We start from the raw sequence: 25,892 nt of genomic DNA on the forward strand, positions 1-25,892 counted from the left end.
CCTATAGTTCTGTAACTATTATTAACCAATTGGTTGATATGATTAGAAAAAATTCAAAGCTGGGTCTACCAATATACCCAGGTCCTTAAATGAAATGACCATTTCAATTACTGTGTGCTGTATTAAGTATTTACCTTTCAGTTTATACCTCCCAAATCTCATTTGCATAGTTTTTGATGTATTTATCTGCATATTTTTCTCCTGCGCCCATATGGTCAAGTTAGTCAAATTCTTTTGCAGACATGCCCTATCTGTAACACGTGCAGTCAGTTTACCTATTTTCAACTCATCTGCATACAGACTGTAGAACACCTCAGATTAGAAAGATAAATTTGAAAGATACAATATAAACATGTATGAGCCTAGGATAATGTCATGTGGATCACCCTGACTGTAACCTCAAATTTCACCTGTCCAGTTTGCTGTATGATGCTTTGCTCCATATAAATTTCTTTTGTTACCCCTTTTATTCTATTGTCATGACTGAGTCTTTTTCTAAATGACTATAAACCTTGTCAGCAACAGTTTATGCATCATTGCAAGGCAAGTTATTGGTCTTAGTTTTAAGGACAACTTGCAGGTTCACTCTTAAGGAGGAATATCGTTTTTCCTGTTGTTAACCAGGTCAGTGTCTGTTCAGGATGAGCATATAAGTAGTTCTTACTCAGGGCTAAATCTTTGTGTAAAAATGTTAATACTTTTAGCCAGAAGTTAGGTACTGCATCAGAGCCTGGGTTTTTCCAGTTAGGAGCTTTTCTTAATTTTGTTCCAATTTCTCTGGCTGTTACTTCATCCCATTTCATATCCTGTTCATTCAAACTTCTCACTGTTTGTTTTACTTATTCTATCCATTCAGCATCTTTGTTATGTTCCACAGGACCTTCATAGATATTTCTTCAAAATGTGTCTATTTCTTCTTTTTTGGTGGTGTTTCTATTCCTTTTGCTTTGTTTCCCAATTCTCTATAAAACATTTTGGGTCATCAATGAATTGCTTATTTTGTACTTTTCATTTTAACTTATCTGCATATTTTATTGACAAGAGTAATTAGCCTGGGTGTCAGTTTTCCCAAAAGCCACTATAATGCATTTCTTAGTACTGAGTTTTAATCCGTGACTTTGGCACCAGTCATTTGTCTGTGTCAGACTCTCTTGTAAAATATTTGGGTCATAGAGGGAATCTGTAATAGCTCCCAATCTACAGTCAACTGTGAATTTAACTTGGTTAGCCAAAGTCCCTTGACATTAGCCTTTGCCTCCAAGAAGTATATGCAAAATAGGAGCAGTCCCAGCATGGAGCCCTGAGGTACCCCACAGATGACCAGTTTCTTAGTGGTGGTGGCCTCACCAGTCCTGACTTTCTGGATCCTGTCTGTGAGCCAGCTGGCAATCCACCAAGTTATGTAGGAGTTTATGCCCTGTTCAGTGAGGTTGTCAACTATATCAAAGTGAAGTATTGTACTGAATGCCTTAGCCAGATCCAGATAGGTGGCATGCACCATTTTCCCCTCATCCAGTGCCTTGGTGACCTTCTCAAAGAAGTCTATTAGGTTTAGTAGGCATGACCTTCCCTTGAGAAAGCCAAACTGGGTTGGGTCCAGTGTATGAAGGTGCCTATGTCTTTTTTTTAATACTTTCCATGTTAATTTGTTCCATGGCTTTGCATATTAGACTAATCAGACTGTTGGGTCTGTGGTTTCCAGAGTCAGCTGCTGGTCCATCCTTGTGAAGCTTTATAACAATTGTAGTCCTCTATTCTAATCATATAAAGCCTGTTTTTAGGATATAGTTAAAAAATGACTCAGGTGGTCCTGATAGGTCATGTTTCAAGCTATTTAGGAGGCATCCTGAGATGTTGTTGGGGCCCATTGAGGCTGTGTTTTTTGGCTTTAGGAGGTACCACCAGGACCTGCTACCTATTAGTAGTTGGAGGGTTATGTTAGTAGGTATTTCATGGGGGAAATAGGGAGGAGTGGGGGATGAAGTTAAAGCTGAATTTGTCAGCCATCAAATTCACTATGTCACCCTGCTCAGTAAAGTTGGCACCACTGACCACCAATATGGCACACTGCTGTATGCTGCATTTGACCTTTTGGACATAGCTGTAGAAAGCCTTGTGTTTGCCTTTAGCCTGTGAAGCTATCTTGACTTTGCATTGGCCTTGTTGGACTTAATTAGTCCACTTAGTTTCCTACTTAGTTTAATTGAGGACCTACTATCATTATGAGAGTTGCTCTTTCTGATTTCAGCCATGCCTTTTTTCTTTTTTAACATACCTGATTAAGGTTAGGATTCCACCAGTGTGGTTTGTTTATAGAGTTTGTTTTGGGGTTGCTTCTAGTAGGTACATCAGTCTCTATAAAACTATTTACATAGTTGTATAGGGTTTTTATGAACAATTTCTCATAGGTTGCTGTGAACTCAGGGTTGGGGGGGGGCACTGAATTGTGACAAACTATCACTTAATAGGCTGTAGTTTGGTATGGAATAGTTCCTAACTGTTACAGGGTTTGCTGGGGTTACCTTGTACCGTACATTTGAACCTCTGGTGGGCATACGTACTGTCTGTTCAAGGGTATTTGTGGTAATAAAGTCCACAAAGCTTTGTGCCTGTGAGTTTCAGGCAATGTATGTGTCCAAGTCTATAGAGGGGTAGTTAAAGTCGCCCATGAATAGGGTATTTGATTTAATGGTGAGTGTTTCCAGTAGGTCTAGGTATGAGCTATGGGATTCTAGAGGCATAAAGAGTTACCCATAGCTTGCTAGGATATGGTATGGGACTTTGTCTATGGTGATTTGCAAGTGGATAAACTGCTGGGCTTTGTTTGGCCTATTTAACCAACCTAGAGTTATACTTGTTGCTAATACAGATTGATACGTCTGTATTTTGTGTCCCGCTCTGTGAAATTTATGGTCTAAATGTGTGGAAGTCATTGAAGCCTTGTGAGGGTGGAGTACTTTCTGTAGATTTAAACCATGTCTCAGTAACAGCACAGATGTCTGTATTTTCCAGAGTGAGGAGAGCTTGTAGAGTGTGAAGTTTCTTCTTTAAGACTGTAGCATTGAGAAGTAACACCTTTAGATTTGTTTGGGCTTTATTTGCTATGTCAGTATGTTAGTCAATATGGCATTGCCTAAAAGGCTGTATGGTAGATAAAGTTCTGGTGAGTATTTGGAATCCTAGGGGAGACGGGCGTAGACCATCCTTTGCAAAGCACTGTGGTCTGTCAGCCATGTCTTCCCATGCTGATAAATATTGAATCCCCCTGGAAAGACACCATAAACTACGCAAAATATTGAAGTCAGTTATCTTTTGTTCATACTGTGGCATCATCCTTGGTGATGGAAGAATGTTGCTCAATGCAAAGGCACATACCTGCCTGAGACACATATTTAGACTGACCAGTAATGTCTTTCTTCATATAGCCCAGGGAAGTACATCTCAGGTCATGAAATCCCTTGTGGACTATAATAGAATCATACTGGTACCTGCAGTGTAGTGACTTGACAGATCCTGGCTCCAGATATGCAACTAACCATTATCTTTTCCTTGTTCAGTCTGGTATGTAGAATATCTGTGTGTCGTACAGTTGAGTTTCCTATGACAAGGGTCCAGGATAATGTGTTTGCATGCCTTATGGGCTTCTTTGTTGTTGGGCTCTACTGGGTGTAGGCATATGTGTGGTGTTGGCTGTTGTTTTTGGTGAGTACTTTAGAGATTGCAGAGGATAGATATTGCCGTTTAAAGTATATGCTTAGGAGGTCTTTGAGGTTTGGTAAAATTGCTTTTTATTGCCTCATCATAAGTTTGTCTATGTGTGTGGTAGATATAGTGCGTGTTTTCTTAACAACCTTGTTTGTATGCAAGATATTTGTCTCCAGTGGAATTGTTTATGTGCATCTCTCACATACTTTGTTTCTTTGAAGATTAATGGATTCTTTTTTAGGTGATGTCCCAAAGACAAATCTTCCAACATAAAAGATCTGTCAAAAAGCAGATTGAAGGTCATGCTGCTTAACACTAGGAGCCTTAACCTGAAAATGCACTCACTGGAAGCTCTCCTTGCACTGGAAGATGCTGAAGTCTGTGCGGTCATGGAAATTTGGTTCAGGACTGCGGTGAGCACCCCTGCTTACCAGGCTATACCTTTTTCCACACATTTCGACCCCAAAATAGGTCAGGAAGACTAAGGGTGGTGGAGTCTCTGTCTTCATTAAGAACAGGCACACCTCCAGACTGGTTCGCCAGCATGATGCACTGGAACTATTCCAGGTGCAACTGACAATTGGCAAGACACCCATCAAAGTTATAGCCAGCTATAGACCCCCCCTCCATGACTCATGGCATCCATTCCTCTTACCTGGATCTACTCGACTCCATCATGGTACCCCCAACACCCTGATCCTTGGTGACTTCAACTACCCTACCATAGACTGGGTGAACTATTCCTGCACTAATGCACTCACTCAATGATTCCTTGACTTCATCAGTTCTAATTCAGTAAACCAGCTTGTCTCATCCCCCACTAGGGGAGATAACATTCTGGACTTAGTTCTCACCAGCGTGGGTGACTGCTGCACCACTCCCATAGTATGTTCCTCCCTGGTAAGATCAGATCATCAGACTGCCTCATTCAAAGTTTGTATCCCTCCCACCCTCCCAGCAGTAATCAAGCAAAAATCTTCTCAAAAGATGATTACAACCTCCTAAGGGAGGGTATCAGCAGCTTCACACCACCACCACCCCCTCAGAGCCAACCTGTTAGCAGATAGGTTCAGTGCAAACTTCACCCCCCTGTCCACCCCAAAGGCCCTTTTGACATCTCCGATACTTGTTCTGCATCTCATATCTCCATAGATCAAGTGTTAAAGGCCCAATCCAAGGCAAAGAACACAGTTTCCATGGGACCTGATTGTATCCCAGGCTGTATTCTGCACCATCTCCATCAAGAACTGGCTTCCCAATTGAGCACTCTATTCAACCACACCCTAAGTATGGGCTTCATTCCAGCAGAGTGGAGAACTGCCATTGTCATCCCCTTGCACAATAGTGGTGCCACTACAGACCCTGGAAACTATCACCCCATTAGTTTGACAAGTCTAATCTGTAAAGCCATGGAGCATATTATTATGGCTCTCATAAACAAGACATTGGCAATCTCCAAGCACTTGACCTCACCCAGTTCAGATTCATCAAAGGCAGATCTTGCCAGTTGAACCTGGTTGACTTCTTTAAGACTGCCACCAAGGCCCTGGATGAGGGAAAGTCAGTACACACAGCTTACCCTGACTTGGCCAAGGCCTTTGACACAATCCCCCCACTTGGGCATCATTGAGAAGCTAACGCAACTTGGCATAAATCCCTGTCTCATCAGGTGGGTGGCCAACTGGCTCACCGACAGGACCCTCAAGGTCAAAATAGGTGCCTTCACATCTGATAGCAGACCTGTCACTAGTGGAGTTCCCCAGGGATCTGTCCTGGGACACCTACTGTTTGGCATCTACTTCTCAGAGGTCCAGGCAATAACAAAAGGCCTGTGGCTGACTAAGTTTGTGGATGACTGCAAGCTGGGTGCTGTTATTGACTCCCCAGATGATGTTAACATACTGCAAGAGGGTCTCACAGCAACTAATGACTGGTGCCAAAGTCATGGCCTCAAGCTAAATGCAAAAAAAGTCTCATCATACCATTCGGCAAAAACATGGCCCCTACTGATTACCACATCAATGGAAACCCCCTAAACATACAATCTGTGATGAGAGACATGGGCACTCAGGTTGATAACAATCTCACATTTGACCATCATATAGCGGCAGTGGTCAGAAAAGCCTTTTACTTGGTTCATCTCATAAGTAAAGGGATTGCATATAGAAAAAAGGAGGTTATTACTTCTCTGTACTCCTCCCTCATTAAACTAATAATTGAGTACAGTGTCCCATTTGGTATGTACCTCTCCAGACATCTGCACCAACTGGAAAGGCCACAGAAATACCTCACAGAGAGAATCCATGGCCTCCAAAGCCAGTCCTATGTGGACAGGCTCAAATCACTGTCATTATACTCGGTATTGTACAGATTGCTCAGACGTTATTTGTGTCTCACTTGCAAGGCAAGGCTGCTCCAGCTTCCTGTGGTAGGCAGTACAAATATTGTATTGCTCTTTTCATGCAGAAAGAGAAAAGGCACATCAGACAACTGTGCAGTTGTAAAGCAAGATCAATTCTATGGCCAGAGTATTGCAACGCTCTTATGTGTCCCCTCTGCATTTGTTGCCATCGTGAAACAGAAAAGTCATCCATTTATATATTAAGATGCATCAGGTGGTGTGCAGGAACCATAAGATGATGAATCATAATCCCTTTGTCCTACCCCATAAAATGTCCCAGTAGAAACCCAAATCAAATGGAGTTCACATATACCATTATGTACCCCTACTACCACCCCTACCTGTCAGTGAATCTCCACACAGTAGCTTACACATATAGCTAAGCTGATCTTGATCACACCCTGCTAGTAAAAAGAATATTGCCCAACATAAGAAAAAAAAAAGAAAGGAAAAAAAATATCCACTTACAATACCATTCAGGGTACTGTTGTTTAACCTCCATTTCTTAGGTGTGGAAATCTTCAGCTAACCTCCACTTTCCAGGCATGGTGATCATCACAGTTCCTGTGCTGCAGGATATCATCTATGTTTTACATTTTTATTTGATTCATTTTTATTAACTGGGTAAGGCCACTGGGCACAAGTGACCCTTTTCAAGACCAACCCAGGAGTGCTATCTGGTTAAATGACTTGCTCAGAGTTGCATAGAAGGCAAATAGAGATGGAAGTAATCAACCCTTTTGTCCACGATGACAGGAATCAGCTTGTTAACAGCTCAGAGTCTTAATCAACTGCATTGATTGTGAGATATAATGATGCCTGCACTATTCTCTTGTCCTTGAAATGTCCTTGTCTGGTCATGCAAGGAGTCTACTTTCTTGAAAGCACAACCATAGGGCACAGTACACAGTCCCTGAACAGGCTGTGAAGGAGATGATGCATAGTATTGCTCTCCTTCACACTGCTATACATCTGAATAGCTTCATAAAATAGTACCAGTTCTGTGAGAAATACAATGGAAGTCTGTGAATTGAATTAAAATATGATAGCTTGGGTGGCAGTTTTCCCAAAAGACATTATAATGCATTTGTTGGCAATTTTTTAAAACAAGAAACATATTTATAAAATTATTTATTTTACATTTGTTTACCGGGATAGTCCGACCGGATATATGTCCATTTTCAGCAGAGGCCCGGGGAGAAAAGCTCCAAGTTATTAATTTACATTAGTAACAGATACAAATTTAACAGTTTACAGTCTTCAGTAAAATCACAAAATCAGGTTACATTCATTTATAAACATGGTTGACAAATTAGAATAGGCAACCAGCAGTTTTACACAGATGCAGATTTTTCCAGTAACAAGCTCTTGATAAGCAACTAAGTAAGATCATATACATTTTAGAGACTAGTTGACAGATTTAACTAGGCAAGGTATCCTAATCAGTGGGTAGGAGTTAGTCGGGTTTTGAACAGAGACATTACCAGTGCATTTGAAAGAATAGCTTGAGACTTTTTTGAACTGGGTTAGAGAGGTTTCGAGAGTGAGTTCAGCAGGTAGAGTGTTCCAAATTTTGCCTACAGTTAGCAAATAGAGAGTCACCAGCCACGTTTTTGCTTTTAGATGTTTGAACCAGCAGTTTATTGGCAGAACTAAGTGACCTCAGGTTGCTGTAGGGGTTAATGATCTTGTTTAGTGCACGTGTCTTATCGGGGTGGTTACAAATTATGGGGGCGATTATAAGTTGGTTATATTGGAGTAGACTAGTCCATTCAAGCCAACCTAGTTGAATTAAGTTGAGACAGTGGTGGGTCCTGTAGGCCATACCTGTAGAAAATCTAGCAATATGGTTGTAACAGCTAGCGAGTTTGCTAAAAGTGGTTTTATTCAAGTTAGTGAATATGGGGGAGGCATAGAGAAGGGCAGACAGTAAGTGGGAGCGAGCAATAGAAACTCTAGCGAATGGAGTGAGGAAAGGTTTGATCCTATAGAGGAAGCCCAGTTTTTTGTTAATGGTTTTGATAGTTTGATTGACATAGGTATCGTATTTTAGGGTATTGTCAATTGTGACCCCCTAGGAGTTTGGTGTGCAAATCTGGGGATATCAGTGTGCCATTATTGGATTTTATAGTAAAGAATGGTGAGGAAGACTTGCAAGTGGGGGAAAAATAAGCAGCTTAGTTTTGTTGGGGTTTAAAATAAGCTGACGTTTTGCAAACTATTTTTCAAGAATATTGAAAGTATTCTGGGTTAGTGTCATAAGATCAGCTGGGGAGGTAGCTGCACAGATTAAAGTGGAGTCATCCACATATTGAATGCAGGTAGCCTTGGGAGTGACTGTAGGTAGGTCATTGACAAAGACTGAGAAGAGAAGTGGTCCTAGTATGGAGCCTTGGGGAACACTTAGTGTGATGGGTAGATGGGTGATAGTGTATTCTGCCATAGTACTGCTTGTTGTCATCCGGTCAGGTAAGATTGGAAACATTTCATCGCACAGTTATTTAGTGAGAGTGTCCTTAGGGTGTGGATAAGTAATTGGTGGTTGACCATATCACATGCCTTGCAGAGATCTAAGAAGAGGGCTGAGGTGAACTTTTTATTGTTTAGGTTGTGATTAATGGAGTTAGAGAAGGATAGGAGGGCTGAGGTGGTGTTGTGGTTTGGCCTAAAGCCATGCAGAGAGTTGGCCGGTAGTTTATTCTGTGTAAGATAGAGCATAAGTTGCTTATGGACACATTTTTTCATTATTTTGGCCAGTGGTGACAGTATGGCTATTGGTCTATAGTCTGACAGGTCTAGTGAGTTATCTCCTTTATGGAGAGGAATAATGTGGGAAACCTTCCAGATAGAGGGGATGGTGGCTTCGGACAAGTTTCGGTTTATAATAATAGAGATAGAGTATGCAATGGCATCTGCCGCTTATTGTAGATATTTTGGTGGAAGGTGGTTGGCTACTAGAGTAGTGGGTTTTAATTTATTAATTAGAGAACTGATGGTTGATGCAGACACAGGCTGGAAGTTAAAGGAGAGTGGGGTAATGGCTGAGGAAGAATCAGGATTAGAGCAACTGGGAGGCAGTTGGCTAACTAGTGATTGGATGGTCTCTGTAAAGTAACTGTTAAAGGCATTTACAGTTTCCTCAGGGGATTTTAGGTTACAAGCTGATGGGGTAGGAATGGAGGACTGTCCATTGTGGAGTAGTTTGTTTATTCCTGCCCAAAACTTTTGAGGTTTTTTCTGATGTTTTAAAGTAGGCTACAGCATCGTCCAGTGGAAGATGCTTTAAGATGGACCAATTGCATGCTTTGAGTTCGGTCTGAAAATTAGTGGTGTTGAAGCTCTTATTGTTTCTAACAGATTTATAGGTAATTTGGTGGAGGTCGTCTGCTTTATGCTTGATGATGTGAGTAAGTGGTCACTCATATCATCTGGGAGGGTACCAGAATTGTACAGGTATGGGTGGTTGTTAAGAATCCAGTCCAGGATACTATCTTTGTTATTGGGTTTGTTTATTCTAGTGGGTGAGGATATGAATTGTGTATAAACATGAAGGTTTACATGGGTTGTGGGTGATTCAGAGGAACAGTTATTCCAACAAATATTAAAATCACCTAACACCATAGTTTCATGGGGTACATACTGGATAACCATTGTAGGAAGTCCTCTAGTGTGTTTGTATTATTACCTGGGGGGATATAAACGCAGACAATGAATATGCATTTAATTTTGTTAAGTTGTAGTTTGGTAATGAGAGTTTCAGCTTTATTAAACAGGGGAGGTTGTTGTGGGGCTAATGTGACATCTAGTGTATTTTTATAGAGTACTGCTACTCCCCCACCTTTCCTGGATGTACGATCTAGTCTAAGGATGTTGTACCCTGGTGGGATAACTTCTTTGTTTTTAGTTCCCGGTTTTAGCCAGGTTTCTGTAAAACATAGCACATCAGGTGAGTAGGCTGCTAAGAGGGCATGCAGATTATGGACCTTGTTGTTTAAACTCCTGATGTTTAGGTGACAAATCAGGAGAGAGTTAGGGAGCATTGTAGTCATCAAAATGTTGGAGGGGGTGATGGTCTGGGAGCTAGTATTTTTGGGTGGGGTAGGACCAGGGTTTGGGGGGATGTCTCCATCCCTTATCAGGCTGTATTGTATGGTAATTACTAATATCAGGGCTTTGTTATTTTTTGATAATATCTGGTTTTGGGGGAGATAAACCTTAGTCTGGTTAATTGGTAGTTTTTAAGAGTGGAGAAGTCAGGTTCGTAGAGAGTTATGAGTTGGTCTGTTTTATTTGAAATTGGAGTAGTGATAGTTTGGGATATGGGGTGGTGAAAGCCTAGGTAGGGCTGATTTTCGTAGGTGGTGAGAAGATATGGAATGAGCAATAGTGGTAAAAGTAACAATATTAGTCTCATTTTGAAAGATAACATAGCACTTGGCTGGGGCATATTGCTTAGGACTATATTTGGCGGAGGAGAGGATTAGGAATACAGAGAGGATTAGTGGCAGGAAGGGGTGGTGGTTGGAAGTAGGAGCTATCTATGATAGATTATGGTAGAGGGTATGTGGTTTACTGAGATTTAAATTTAGCACCACTGGGGGCGGGTGAGATTTGGGGGCAGGGAGGGGGTGCAGAGTGAGCCCGAGCACAGCAAGGGCGAGCAGAGAGAGGCTAATCTAGACCATGAGGTTCCTTATGTGTGTGCCTGCGAGGTAAGGAATTAAAGTCTAATATCTGATCATTTTTTTTAAGTTTTACTGCAGTTGTTCCTTTTGCTTATTCAAATGTATGCTGCAGTTATATGGAATACTTTTGGAGTCAGTTCAAGAGGAATTTCTTAGTTTTAACTAGCGACTGGTGAATCTGGTTTAAGAAACTAAAATACAAAGTTCAGGGAGTCCTAGGGGCTGCTTCCTAGTGCTGTGGACCCACGAAAGTCCAGTGCCTGCTACAGGAGTACAAATAAAGTTTTGATAATAACCTTTATAAGTAGTTTGAGGGACAGGTAGTGTAGCTACCTGTATAGTCCCAGGTAAGTTGAGGTCTTTGATTTTTCAGAGCAGAGCAGTGGGGGGATAAACCTGGCAGAGGGACAGAGAGAAAATGCTTGTTCAGGGTGTTATCACAACGTATTACACTTTATACAATTGTTATAAAGTCACTGAAAACACTTGTGAGTATTTCAAGCAATGAGGTAAACAGACTCAGACTAAATTATAACATATAATATTTTATGATTAAATGCAGTACTCTAGCATTTTGCAGTTAACCAGTTAAGCAATTCTAGTACAAAGTTGCAACACTATTTAATACCAAAATCAGGTTGAACTCATCTTCTTCAGTTACTAACACCAATATGTACAAGAAGGGATAGTCAGCAAACAAACAGAGAGCCAAACTTTACATGTGCTGGATTCAAATCACAGATTAAAGTGACATAGTAAGGCACTTGCAATTACGCGTAGCTATACTGGTATCAGCCAATGATATTTAGCACTTTTATGACCATATATAAGTAATAAAATTCATTGCCACAGTTTTCCACTGTTGTTGTTAAGCAAATTAAGTTACCCATTGATTACTGCACTTACCGCGCTAGGCAGAGACCGGCATCTAGGTCCAGGAGCACTAGAGAAACTAAATATGGCGCCTAGAGTAAGGGGTATTTGTAGCCTCATACATTATCATGTATGACATAGACCATGTTACATTTATATAAATGACAATAAACCATAGTGACACAATCTCAGTTGCAAACATTATACATTCCAAACCATGCCGACGCAATTGTAGCTGCACGTTTAAAATATCCAGTCATTGTTAGTCAGCCATTACATAGCTCCTTCAAATCCTGCCTTCTTTTAAACCTTGTTCCTCCTCTGCATGTATTGATCCCACATTTCCCATTTTTTCCCTATGTGATTTGCTCCTACTCTTTTCTAAATATCCCAGTTCTAGTTGTTTTAACTCTGTTGCTATCTTCACTACTTCTAGTAAAGTTGGTTTCGACTTTGATTTCCAGTTTTTTGGCAGCCATCACAATTAGACTCAGCAAGGTCTTACTATGTCTAGGCAATTCTGATTTGTATCATGGTTAAAAAAAATCTCCCTAGTCACCCCAATTTGTTCACCCAGCATCGTTGACAGAGCAGTCTGCAGGGAATCTTTAAAGAGTGCATTTCTTGGTATTGAGTTTTAGTTTGTGACTTTGGCACCAGTTATTTGTCTGTGTTAAACCCTCTTGTAAGATGTTTGTGTTGGGGAGGAATCTATGATAGATCTCAATTTGCAGTCATCTGCAAATCTGGTCAGTCAAAGACCCTTGACATTAGCCTTTAGCTCTGAGAAGTAGATGCCAAATAGGAGGGGTCCCAGCACGGAGCCCTGAGGTACCCTGCCTGTGACCAGTCTCTTAGTGGGGGTGGTATCACCAATTCTGACTTCCTGGGTCTTGTCTGTGAACCAGCTGACAATCCTGCTTGTTATGTAAAGGTTTATGTCCAGGTTGGTGAGTTTAACTATGCCTGGGTGGGGTATTGTATCAAATGCCTTAGCCTGGTCCAGGTAGGTGGTATGCACCATTTTTCCCTCATTCATTGCATTGGTGACCTTCTCAAAGAAGTCCACCAGGTGTACTAGACATGACTTTCCCTTGACAAAGTCAAACTGGGTTGGATCCAATGTCTGAAGGTTGCCTATGTCTTTGTTGATCATTTTCATGATAATTCATATTATGGCTTGCATATTAGGCTAGTCAGACTAACGGGTCTATAGTTTCTCGGGTCAGTTGATGGTTCACCCTTGTGAAGTGGGATAACTATTGTGGTCCTCCATTATTCTAGTACAAAACCTGTTTTGTGGCTATAGTTGAAATGTGACTCAATTGGTTCTGATAGGTCATGTTTCAAGCTATTTAGGAGGCATCCTGAGATATTGTCAAGTCCCATTGAGGCTGTTGTTTTGTCTTGGAGGGAAGCCAGGACCTGTTCCCTGTTAATAGTTGGGGGGGGGGATCTTCTAGTGAGTATTTCATGGGGGGGGGGGGTGAAGTTTAAACTTATTTTGTCAACTAGCAAATTTGCTGTGTTTCTGTACTCAATGAAGCTGGCACCTTTGACCACCAGTTCAGCACACTGATATATGCTGCCTTTGTGTTTTCAGACATAACTGTAAAATGTGAGTCTACCTTGACTTCATGAGTGTCCTTGTTGGACTTTATTAATCCTCTTAGTTTCCTGTTAATTTAATTATTGAGCTCCTATCATTGTGGAAGAAGTTCTTCCTGATTTTAGCTATGACATTTTCCTTTTGCTGTATACCCTATGAAAGTTAGGATTCCACCAATGTGGTTTGTTTTTAGAGTTTGTTATGGACTTACTTCTAGTAGGTGCAGCAGCCTCTATACAGCCATTTACATTGTTGTACAGGGTCTGTTTGAACAATTTTGCATAGACTGCAGTGAACTCTTGGTTGGGAAGGGCAATGAGTTTTGATAAACTATCACTTAATAAGATGCAGTTTGCTTTGGAATAGTTTCAACTGTTACAGGGTCTGCTGGGGTTACTGAGTTGATTCTTATTTCAAAGAAGACAGCTTTGCAGTCCAACCTCACCAGTGAGGATGTAACATGGGAGGGGGGGGGGGGATTAGTAGTACAATCCTATATTGTTAAGTAACAGGTCAAGTATGTTTTAACCATGGTGGGTGTACGCAGTATTTGATCAAAAGTATTTGTGTTAATTCTTCTTCTTCTTCTTTCGGCTTTTTCCCAGTTAGGGGTTGCCACAGTGGATCACCTATCTGCTCATGATTGGCGGTGGGGTTTTACTGTGTCGAGTTGCCAGCCCGGCACCCAACCTTCTACAGAAGGCACACATGCAAACACTCACACCTAGGGCCAATTTAGAGTGTCCAATCCACCTACAGCTTGTCTTTGGGATGTGGGAGGAAACCGGAGCACCTGGAGGAAACCCACGCGACCACAGGGAGGACATGCAGACTCTGCACAGAAGGCACCCCAGCCGAGAATCGAACCGGAGAACCTTTTGCTGTGAGGCGGTAACGCTAACCACTGCACCACCGTGGCCGCCCATAAGAGTATTTGTGTTAATAAAATCCAAGAATCATTGTGCCAGTGTATGTTTCCAAGCCTATAGAGTGGTAGTTAAGGTCTGCAATGAATAGGATATTTGGTTTAATGGTGAGTGTCTCCAGTATGTCAAGGAATGAGCTATGGAATTTCAGGGACATAGTGGGTGACCTATAGCTTGCTAGGATATGGTATGTGACTTTGTCTATGATGATTTGCACATTGATAAATTCCAGGGCATCATCCAGTTTAACCATCATAAAGTTATTCTTGTCGCTAATACAGACTAAGATTCCTCCACCTTTTTTCTCTGTCTATACAACTGATGGTCTAAACGTGTGGAAGGCACTGAAGCCTTGAATAGCCAGAGTACTTTCTGTGTTTTTGAACCTTGTCCTGGTAATGACACAGAGGTCTATATTCTCCAAGGTGAGGAGAAATTGTAGGGTGTGGAGTTTCTTGTTTAAGGTCCTAGCATCGAGAAGTAACACCTTTAATTTTCTTTGGATTTTATTTGCTATGTAGGTAGGTTTGTCAATTTGGCATTACCTAAACAAGGTTCTAAGGGGGGCAAAGCAATTTAGTTAGCTAACCATGTTCTCCCAAGCTGAAAAATATTGAATCCTCCTGATAAGACATCAGAAAATAAGCCAATTATTAAAGTCAATCATCTTTTGTTCATACTGTGGCATCATCCTTGGTGAGGGTAGAATGCTGCTCAATGCAAGGCACATACTTGCCTGAGACACAGATTCAAAGAGATCAACCATGTCTGTCTTCATATAGTCTGGGGAAATATGTCTCAGGTCATTAAGATCTACGTGGTTTATGATAGAATCATACTGGTACCTGTGGTGTAGTTACCTGAGTGCATGTATAACTTGCTGGATCCTGGCTCCAGATAAACAAGTACCTTTATCTTCTCATTTTTCAATCTGGTGAGACTGGCATCTGTGTTGTACAAGGAAGTCCCCTAAGACATGAGTCCTTGGTAATGTGTTGCCTTGTCTTATGGGTATTGCTCTTGGGGCTCCACTGGGTGTAGGCATATGTGTGATATTTGGTGTTGTTGTTGGTGAGTGCTTTAGAGATCTCTGAGGATTGGCATTGCCATTTATAGGCTTAGGAGGTCTTTGAGGCATGGAAAGATTGCTTTTTATTGTTTCAGCATAGGTTGGCCTATGTATGTGGTAGGCACCACATATGGTACACGTAGTGTGTGCATTCTTGACAACCTTGTTTGTATGTGAGATTTCTCCTCCAGTGAAATTGTGTATGTGCACCTATTGCATACTGTTGTTTGTTGCTTTAAGAATTAAATGGCTGTCTGTGAACATGATACAGTTGCTACATTGTCAAAGGATGCCTTTGTCTACCAACCTGGCTATGGAGATATTTTGAAATTATATAGCCATGTTGTCCAGACCTGTATATTGGAGGCCATGACTTGGGTTATACAGAGGTCTCCTTAGGTGGTCTCTGGGGTTTGGCACTAGACTAGGTTAGATTGTGCTAAGATCTGATAGCAGTGCCGATTAATGTGCTGAAGACAAGTTGTAATAAGAGAAGTTTATTCAAGTGTAATACTGGTTTGCTGGGTGGGCACTTGGTATTATGTATATATGGAAAACAATGGGTGGGAAATTACTTAAATAGGTTACACAACCAGCAATAGCAATGAAAGAGAGGAGAGAGAGACTTTGGAAGTTATATTACCATAAGGGGCAGAATCCAGAAACACAGCCTTTTAAAGCCACAACATCAGAAAGGGAGAGATAGGAAAAATTCAAACTGGGGCTGTAGTCCTATGGTTAGAATTTCAGAATCTTTTAGCTTAATGTCTGAGTAGGAGGTGGAGCCCACTCTAAGAGCAGGGGAAAAAACAGTATCAAGATAAACAGTAAAGCACTGGAATGCAACTTTAAGCAGGTATATACAGCTTTAAAAAGTACTGAAACACAAATCGTGGAGCAGAATTCACAATACTGCCACTACTGTAATCCTACCACAGACTAATGCACCAGACTATGCAGAAGTTTTCCAGCAACACTAAATGTATAAGATGCAGAGTAGAAGCATTGAGTATACTTGCATACCATATCAAATATGGCTTCACAAGCAGGATATTGGCACATCACACTCTAATGCACTGCATTTTCCTGTGCACCATCCGTATTCAGTGCCATGATCTACAAAACATGGTCATGTTATCAATAATCCACGGAAACATGATTATGTGGGGATCACATGAAAGGCAAGATTTCCTTATTTGTGGTGTTAAAACAGTGTTTATAGAAATATGACATGCAATTCTGTACTTTACAAATGTTCTAGCATAGCATTATATGTCACATTTTATTATCGTCAGCATATTATGTGATCTCATACACATAACACCATGTACGTGTGACCATTACCTTGTCAAGTTCGATATGGAGTTTTAACTATCTCAGCAGAGATACAAAAGTAAGGCATGCACTGTAAGACCCAGAATTTTCTGGAGCTGCCTATTCCTTTTGTGTTTGATATTGGAGAATCTAGAATCAAACAGAACAAAATTAGACTAAAACATACCCTGCACACATGGCAGCTAGAGTTACATCTGTGTCACTCACAGTTTGGATTAGGTCATACAATTGCTCTCCATCCTCTTCGGCAAACCCTCTTTAAGAGTTAACGGAATAATCGGCACTTTTACCTAAAGACTTGGAACGGTAGGTATATTCCATTGCCTTACAGCACAGCTTGTCTGCAGTACATGTAAAATATGAGTATATCTGAGATGGATCACAATTATGTCATAAACAAGCTTCATGTGTACCATATGCTCAGCAGTATTCTATGATTCCCACCCTGCTCATCCATCAGTGCTTGTCTCTGCTGGGACTATTGAAGTAGACCCAGATGAATCAAAAGCAGATATTTTCAGCAGTGCTGTACACCTGGGTTTATGGCAAGGAACTACTTCTTAAAAAAGATGGAGACCCAGACCGAGACTGGATGAAGCCAGAAAAAAGTAGACCAAATATAAGCAAATCTAAGATATTTGCAGTACTGTAGTGAACACAAGCAAATCATACATGTATTATGCATAGATTAGCGACATACTTCAGTGTGGGATCTGCAATGTTATCTTTTCCTTCTGAATCACTGCATAGCCAGTCATTTGTTGAATATTCATTTTTGTGTCTTCTTTGTTAAGGTAGTAACTTGTCTAGGCACTAGGGACTTTACTGAGGCTGATTCATAACAGGACAGTGCTGATGCATTATTACAATATTCTGAGTGAACCATGTAGCATCAAAAGCAATGCAAGAAAGCAGCTTAGTGAAAGAGTTCATCAAAAATGATGGTCGGGATGAACTGAGGGCCAAGATGTGCATTTAGGATTTGTGGAAGATGAGCATCTTGATAAATTAGTCACTTTAAATAAAAAAAGCTATCCTAACAAACATGACAAGAGCAGAATCCCTATGCTCAATCAGAAGTTGGCCTTTTTCTAAGATGATATTTCATATGTGGCAAGCATTAATGTTTGTGCCTACCAAAGACCTGACAAGAACTAAAAACTTAGTTACAGATGTGTGAAATGATCATAAGGAGCTCTACTGGAGAACTGGTAGTTAAAGTGTGAAATGGTCATAAGGAAACAACATAAATCATGTTGGACTTGATAAAAATATATTGTTTCGACAAACAATGTCAGAAACCAGAGAGGATTAAGGCTATGAACTGTTAATAAGCCACTTCCTGTGATACAAGGTTTGATTCTCTCAGCCTTCATTTTCCTGCTGTGTGACCTTGTGCAAACCATTTGACCAGACAATACATTGGGGAAATTGAGAATTTGGGCTAGGCTCTTCTGTGGTCTCCTGTAATGCATGTCAAGTAACTCATGACTGTAAGTTAGCTACACTGTTCTATAAACCTGTCGCTTTGTAGAGCTTAGGTACTCTTTCACCTGTTATCATGCAGCATGCTTCTTGTAATATTGTTCTGTAAAGCAAGCATATATTATAATCAGCATTGTCCTGGTCTTTTAGTTATATTTCTTTAATGTAAGTGTAGGAAAACTATAAATATCATTACTCGTCTAACAAAAGTGATAGATGACTAAGATAATTACCCAATTAAAAATTGATTTCAACTTTACCTCTTTCTGTATTACTCAGACATTGTTGTTAGCTTTACCAAGACTAAAATAAGCATCAAAGATACTGCAGTGAAATATGTTAGATTTTTAATATCTCTTCTTCGTAGGTTTCTTGGGATGCTGACCAAATAAAACTGTGCACATGAAGTACAAACAGTAAATGTGGTGACTGTATGTCATTCACTCTGAAGTGGTGATCTGCATAAATGTAGTATTTTAATGCATGAACTTTATGAAGTAAGATTATGTAACTCTTGGTTATTTACTTAGTTTAAATTTCTGTTTATCATTCTGATTTGTGTTTATTTTGACTATACTTATCTAGGTTTGTGTCTCTGGCTGCAAGGAGTATACTGGATCATTCTACTCACCCAATCATCACATAAAGTACAAAAAATAAGTATATCAGTCGATTGAGTTCCTAGTAGCTTATCTATGAACTAGTTGTGTGCTAATGTAAGTAACTACGTTAGCTATTCCACATAACCCACTACATTACTACTAACTGTTATGACGCCATGTATTTCTAAACCTCAACATTTTTTACTAAGAACACTTTTTAGAGATTTCCAGTTCTAGTAATTATACATATCTGTATTTTCATATTGCCATGTCCAACTTTTCCTATCAGTTTTAGTCTTCTCACCTCCTACATTTGATGAGACCTCATTCATTCATCATTCAGCTCTTTTGCTATCTACTACCGCATTCTTGCTTCATAGTTTTTGTTTATAACTTAAATAAAAAGCACCACTCAAAGATTATGTTTGATAACAGAAAACATTATTTAAATATATATGAAACTGAACACTTTAAGTTAAACAACTAGCCCTACTTCATGAATGTATTTACAAGTTGCAAGATAGTATTTTACGGTGCACTGAGCAACTCCCTTTGTTCTTTGTAAACAAATGTGAGACAAGCCATGACCGTGTTGTAATGCACATTGCATGAGCATAGTGCCCAGCTATGTAGTTCTCCCAGATTACTCCACAAGCCAATCCTTTGCCTGAAAGAGAAGAAGATATGGGAGAAATGTCACCTACACCTTGATAACTTTTAGTCTGTACTATTTAACCCCAAATAATATACTCACAAAGAGCGTCTTACTTATTCTTTTCCATGGAAATCATTTATTTAATTTACTGATAGCTCAGTTATTTATCAGACTTGCTACCATAAGAAGATAGTCCCAAGTGCAATTCTTTGAATATTTTCAAGTTGTTAATAGCAAACATTTATCAATGCTGAATATTGTATTGCCCTGAAGTTATATAAGAACATTAGTCCTTAAAGGTGTGTGAAATTATCATAAGGAAGCAACATACATTATTTTGGACTTGATAAAATACACATGTTTTGACAAGAACTGCCAGAAGCCCCAGTAAACAAGTGAAACATATTTTACATGCTTCAGAAAAAAAGGTCATGGGGAGCAACACAGAGCATTTTGCTCTAGATAAAAAGTCAATTATATTGCTTTCACTGCTGTCAGAAACAGTAGCAAAAAAATTAGTCCAAGACTGATGGCTTTATCATTAGGATCTTTATTTGAAAAGCATGTTGCTTTCAGAAGCAATATCAACAGAGCTAGCAAACAATTTAAACTGATGTTGCATGAGTCTCACACACACACACACACACACACACACACACACACACACACACACACACACACGCACACGAAAAATCATGGGAAAATGACCCATAGTATTTTGCTTCTGATGTTAGTTAAGTTGCTTTCACATGCACTGTCAAAAATGCTAGCAAACAAGAGAAACTGTATTTACTCAGGCTGAGCTGAAATGTTCTTGCTTTGCAGTTTGTGATTGTGAGAAAGCAATATACAGCATTTCGATCTTGATTAAAAAATACACTGCTCTGTACAAGCATTGTCAGAAGCCCAAGCAAACAACTGCTACAGATCCAAGCAGTACAGCATCAAATACATTGACAGATTTATTAGCATGCAGCATCAATGACAGTGATAGTCTTCTTTGAGTATGTTGAAGGTAAGCAATAAAATCAGCTTTTATCTATGGGCAGGTATTACAGTATAAAGTTCAGAACATCTATACTTGCAGTACCTTGCTGGAAATGTTCTAAATGTTTTTTCTCATTTGTATGAACAATTCTTGTTACTCAATCAGTGTGTTATGCTCGCATGTGAACATGTTGGTGCAAAAATTAGGAACTACAGACCAACTCTGAACAGCAAAGGCATGCAGACTGAGAAGGCTAAAGGTCTTATTGTGCATTTACTGTTTACTACTCTGATTGTGTACCATTTATTACTCTTCACTTAGAACTATGCATATTTGCATAACTAGAATTGTGCCAAACTAGTGTGGTTGCTTGCATATCTAATGAGGTTTTATATTACTGCATATATGGCTTTGTACCTCTGGAGAATCATTTTTTTTGCAAGAATCCTTTCTAAACAAGTCATGTTATTTGTATTTTGCTGCAAAGATTATTTTAGCTCTTGGCATATTTTCTTGCCTCTTAATTATTATGAATCATATTAGCATGTGTTTCTTTTTCACTAGTATTAAAATGCAGATAATGTATACTAAAATGTTATTTATAGAAGAAAAAAGGAAAATGTACACACAAAGTTTGTTCTGCTCTTTCATCATAAAACTACAGATATGGATACAAATATTTCGGATATAAAAGTAATGGTTCAGATGAGGCTAATTTTAAGAGTCAATCTAATTTAAAGAAATATGGGTTTGAATTCCAACCACAGCACCTCCATTCAGCCTTACATACATATAGAGATGTAATCTGCTCTGCCTCATAAGCCCTAACACTAATGTTTCATAATATAACCTAAAATGAGTAAATCTATCTTCATTATCAGCAATATTTTTCTTCATTTTCTCATGTATTGTAGTTACACCCATAGTTATCTGTGGAATGACATACATTTATTGCTGACTGTTTAGGAATAAGTGATTTAACTCAGTTTTATCATAATCATTAGCGGTCTGGAGTTCTGCTGTGGTGACCCCTTACTGGGGAAAAGCTGAAAGACAAACAACAACAACCCTTTATCTCTTTTATTTAATGGGATGCAGGCATCTTACATAAGAATTTTAATTCACACATTTTGCCTACACATAGTTGACCATAAGTTGCCCCAATGGTCTTTCCTCAGGGGTCTACTGAATCTGACTTAGTCTCCCCAAACTGATCCTGACCCATTCTCCAGGCTGATGAGGAGATCAAGATTTGCTTAGGGAGCAGTGTCATACCACTACCAAGGAGTTTTTCTCCCAATCCCCTCCTCCTGTGTGTGCCCATAGTGTACAGTCCCAGGACTGGTGTGCAATAGATTCTGTAGTGTATAGTGAAAGCCTCATGTATGACTCAGACAGAGCCCTCCCCCCTACAGACAACATCCCCACATGTCCCTGGCCTGCAGCACAGAATGACCATGATGGTACATCGGAACATGTTCGACCGCCCTCAAGATGGGCATGCCCATCCTCCAAACTTGCACTGTCATGTGCCTGAACTGCTAATAGACCTTGGGTCATCCAGACATAATTAGGGCTTTATCCCTGTATGACCATCAGTGCAGGCACAACTTCATTGACGAGCTTCTGGAAAGATGAGTTGTTAGGAAATTACATGTCAGAAAATGAGAAGGTCTCTTAAGTTACAGCTGGGCACTAAACTATTGTGTAAAAACTCATTCAGTACTGCTTTCTGTTTTAAATATGTGCAAGTCTAAATTCTGAAAATGCACATGTCAGTATATAGGATATAGTCTTTTTGTCATGGGGCAACTCATTGAGAGGCTCATAGTGGAGTTTTTCTCATCGAATGTCTCACACATGTAATGAATAAAGTTGTCAGCTCTCATTTTATTATTGAACTATTCCCCTTTCTCTCTATTACTGCAGTCTAGGAGTTAGTGTCAAGGTATTTAGGAGATGATGTTCCCCACATGAGGAGTGCAGGGTGGGGGGGCTTGCAGCTCCTGGGAAAAATGCTTATTTTTGTGTTTTATTACATGTTGACTATTTTGGCAGTAAGTGAAGATATTGAACTCTTAATGATCTTGTGCTGCCTTGTAAAATAATAGACCAGATCCAATATACATATATCATGGAATTATTCATGCAACTGTGGTGTTGCCATATTTCAAATAAAGGAGTCCAACTGTCATTTTTAAGTTCATAGGTTCATAGGGAGGTACTAGGCTATCTGCCCGAGGGCATTTATAAGCCTGGCCAGATTGTTTCGGCTTTCGCCGCCCCATTGATTAATTAACTGATCCTCTAACAAGCAGAGCCAATGAAGTGATCCCAGGGGTGTATTTTCTGTTACCCATCCACTTGTCAAGGTTTCTGTTGAAGAGTGTTAGTGAGGGGCTCTGCCTGATGTAAATTGGAATTTTGTTCCAAGCATGGGGAGTCTCTGTGACAGGAATCTATCCCTCCAGCATGTTCTATTTATTGTTGTGGTGAGGTTTAGCTCACTAGAGCCCGTGGCTCACAGTGACTTGGATTACTTTAGGTGGAGCATGTCCATCAATTCTGAGTTGGACATACCTTTGTAAGTCACCTCTGAGTAAGCGATATGCCACTGAGTACAGCCAGAGTTTTTTCAGTCGGGCTGCATAGGACATGTGTTTGAGGCCAGTAATCCTCTTGGTGAGGTACTTTTGTGGTCTTTCCAGCTGTTGGAAGTGTCTTGTGAGGTACATCCAAAATGGGGCATTGTACTCTATGATGGGTCTAATGAGTGATGAGTAGAGGGGCACTATAACCTCTCTATTTCTAGATGCGAACCCTTTAGTAATTAGATGGGCCACATAGAAGGATTTCCTAACTACTTTGGCAATATGATTGTCAAAGGAGAGATTACTATCTGCCTGGGTCCCCAGATCTCTTATTACTTCTTCTGTATTAAGGGGGCTGCCACATATGTGGTAATTTGTGGGTGTTTTGTTTTTCCCAAATGGGCTGACTATATATTTTTGGCATTTAGCTTGAGGCCATGACTTTGACATCAGGTGTCTGTCTCAGTAAGGCCCTTTTGGAGGATGTCTGTGTCAGCCGGAGAGTCAATTATGGCTCCCAGTTTGCAGTGATCGGCGAACTTGGTTAGCCATAGTCCTCCTGTGTTTGCCTGTACTTCTGAGAAGTGTATGCCAAACAGTAGGGGTCCCAGAAACAAGCCTTGCAGGACACCACTTGTGACTGGTTTAGAGTCGGACCTGGAGCCTGCTATTCTTACATTGTGAGTTCTGTCTGCAAGCCAGTTGGCAACCCATCTCGTGACGTAGGGGTTTATGTTCAGGCTGGTGAGTTTTTCTGTAATACCCGAGTGGGGAATGGTGTCAAAAGCCTTGGCGAGGTCAAGGTAGGTTGTGTGAACCACCTTTCCTTCATCTATGGCCTTGGTGACTGTCTCGAAGAAGTCAACCAGGTTTAGTAGGCATGATCTGCCCTTAACAAAGCTGAACTGGGTTAGATCAAGTGTTTGGAGGTTCCCAATGTCTTTGTTAATGAGTTTCATGATGATGCACTCCATAGCCTTGCAGACCAGGCTAGTCAGGCTTATGGGATGATAGTTACCTGGGTCAGTTGTGGCCCCTCCTTTGTGGAGAGGAATAACCGTTGCTGTGCGCCATTCTATGGGCACGTAGCGTGTGGAGAGGCTGAGGTTGAACAGCGTGTTTATGTGGGGGGTTAGTTCATTCTGTAGTTCATGCAAGACGCAGCCTGGGACACCATCTGGTCCCACTGACGCTGTGTTTTTGGCTTTTGAAAGGGCTGTTTTCACCTGTGCGTCTGTGATTTTTGGGACACTACACTTTTCCGGTATTGTTGTGGGCCCTTTTGGAGGTGAGAGGGGGGTAAAGTTTGCACTGAATCTATCTGCCAGGATGTTGGCAATATCAGTAGGTTCAGTATATTTTGTGCTATTTTGCACTAGTTCAGTGCATACCTGCGAGTTGCCACTTAGATTTTTAACATAGCTAAAGAAGGCTTTTAAGTTATCTTTTGAATCCTTGGCTATTTTTCTTTTGAAGTTAGCCTTGGATGATTTCATGAGGGACCTTAGTTTCTTACTGATACTGATCCGGGATGTCTTTCCTTCTTGGGATTTGCTTTTTTTCTGAACTAGTTCCCCCCTTCTATTGTATAGCCTGTTTATTGCAGGGGTCCACCAAACTGGTTTCCTTCTCTTACAGGAGTGAGTCTTGGTTTTGCTAGGGATGGCACGATCCATGCATCCTTGTAGGTGCTCATAGAGTGCATTTGTAAAGGTTTATGCATCTTGGACAGTGTTATCCTTTAGCATGGGGGCTGTGAAACTTACCACCTCTGTCTTAAGTAAGGTGAAGTTTGCTTTAGAAAAGATTTTTACTGTGGTTTCCTTAGTTGGGGGTGGTGGTGGGGTGTGGATATCCTGAGTGATTAGTTTATGGTCTGATCTAACCAGTGATGGGTTGACCTCCGGTGTGGAACACCTGTCGCCCATGTTGGTGATGACCAGGTCCAATATGTTTTCACCTCTGGTAGGGGAGTTTACCAGCTGATCCAGGGCATTTGAGTTGAATTCCAGGAAGCATTGGGCCTGGGAATTTTTACTCGAGTAGTTTTCCCAGTGAATGGTAGGGTAATTGAAATCGCCCAATATCAGGGTGTTCGGTAGGACCTTCATGTTTTCCAGTGTCTCCAGAAAGGTGGAGTGGTGGCCCTGGATCATGGAGGGTGATCTGTAGCAGGCCACAATTTGCATTGCAGTTTTGCCCGATGATAGTTGCACATGGATGATCATGCTATGCCACTAACCTGGAGGTGTAGGTATCCTTGATGAATATGGATACACCCCCTCCTTTTGTGTTTTGGTCCGTGTTCTGTGGCCGAAATGTGTGGTATGAGTTGTAGCCCGGTAGTGCTGGGGTGCTCTCTGGAGCCTTGAACCAGGTTTCAGTTACTACACAGATGTCAACATTCTCTATACTGAGGAGTGCTTCGAGCGCGTGAATTTTGAGATTTAAACTCCTGGCGTTGAGTAGCATAACCCTCAGTTTTTTGTTAATTGTGCTGTTTACGGAGGTGGGTTTGACTTTTGAGCCTTGCCTAAAAAAGGCACTATGGGGGCAGCAAGAGCCTTGGCCAGTATTTGAAAGCCTAGGGGTGACAGGTGCAAGCCGTCTCTTGCGAAGCAATGTGGCTTGTCGAGCATGTCGTCCCAGGCTGACAGACACTGGATCCCCTTGGAATGACACCAGAAGCTTAGTCAATTGTTGAAATTGATCATTTTATCTTTATACTGAGGTATCATTCTTGGTGAGGGCAGGATGCTACTCAAAGTCAGGGTCATATCAGCCTGGGCTGCATGATCAGAGAGCTTGTCCATGTCTCTTTTCATGTAGTCCAGGGAGGTATGTCTCAGGTCATTCATACCAACATGAACAATGACAGAGTCATATTTGTACTTGTTCTGTAGTGACCTGAGTTCTTGTGTTATCTGGCGGATTCTGGCTCCAGACAGGCAGCTAACAGTAACCTTCT

Source organism: Protopterus annectens, chromosome 2.part2 (assembly GCF_019279795.1).
Source record: "Protopterus annectens isolate FY-2018-M chromosome 2.part2, PAN1.0, whole genome shotgun sequence".
Taxonomy (NCBI): Eukaryota; Metazoa; Chordata; order Ceratodontiformes; family Protopteridae; genus Protopterus; species Protopterus annectens.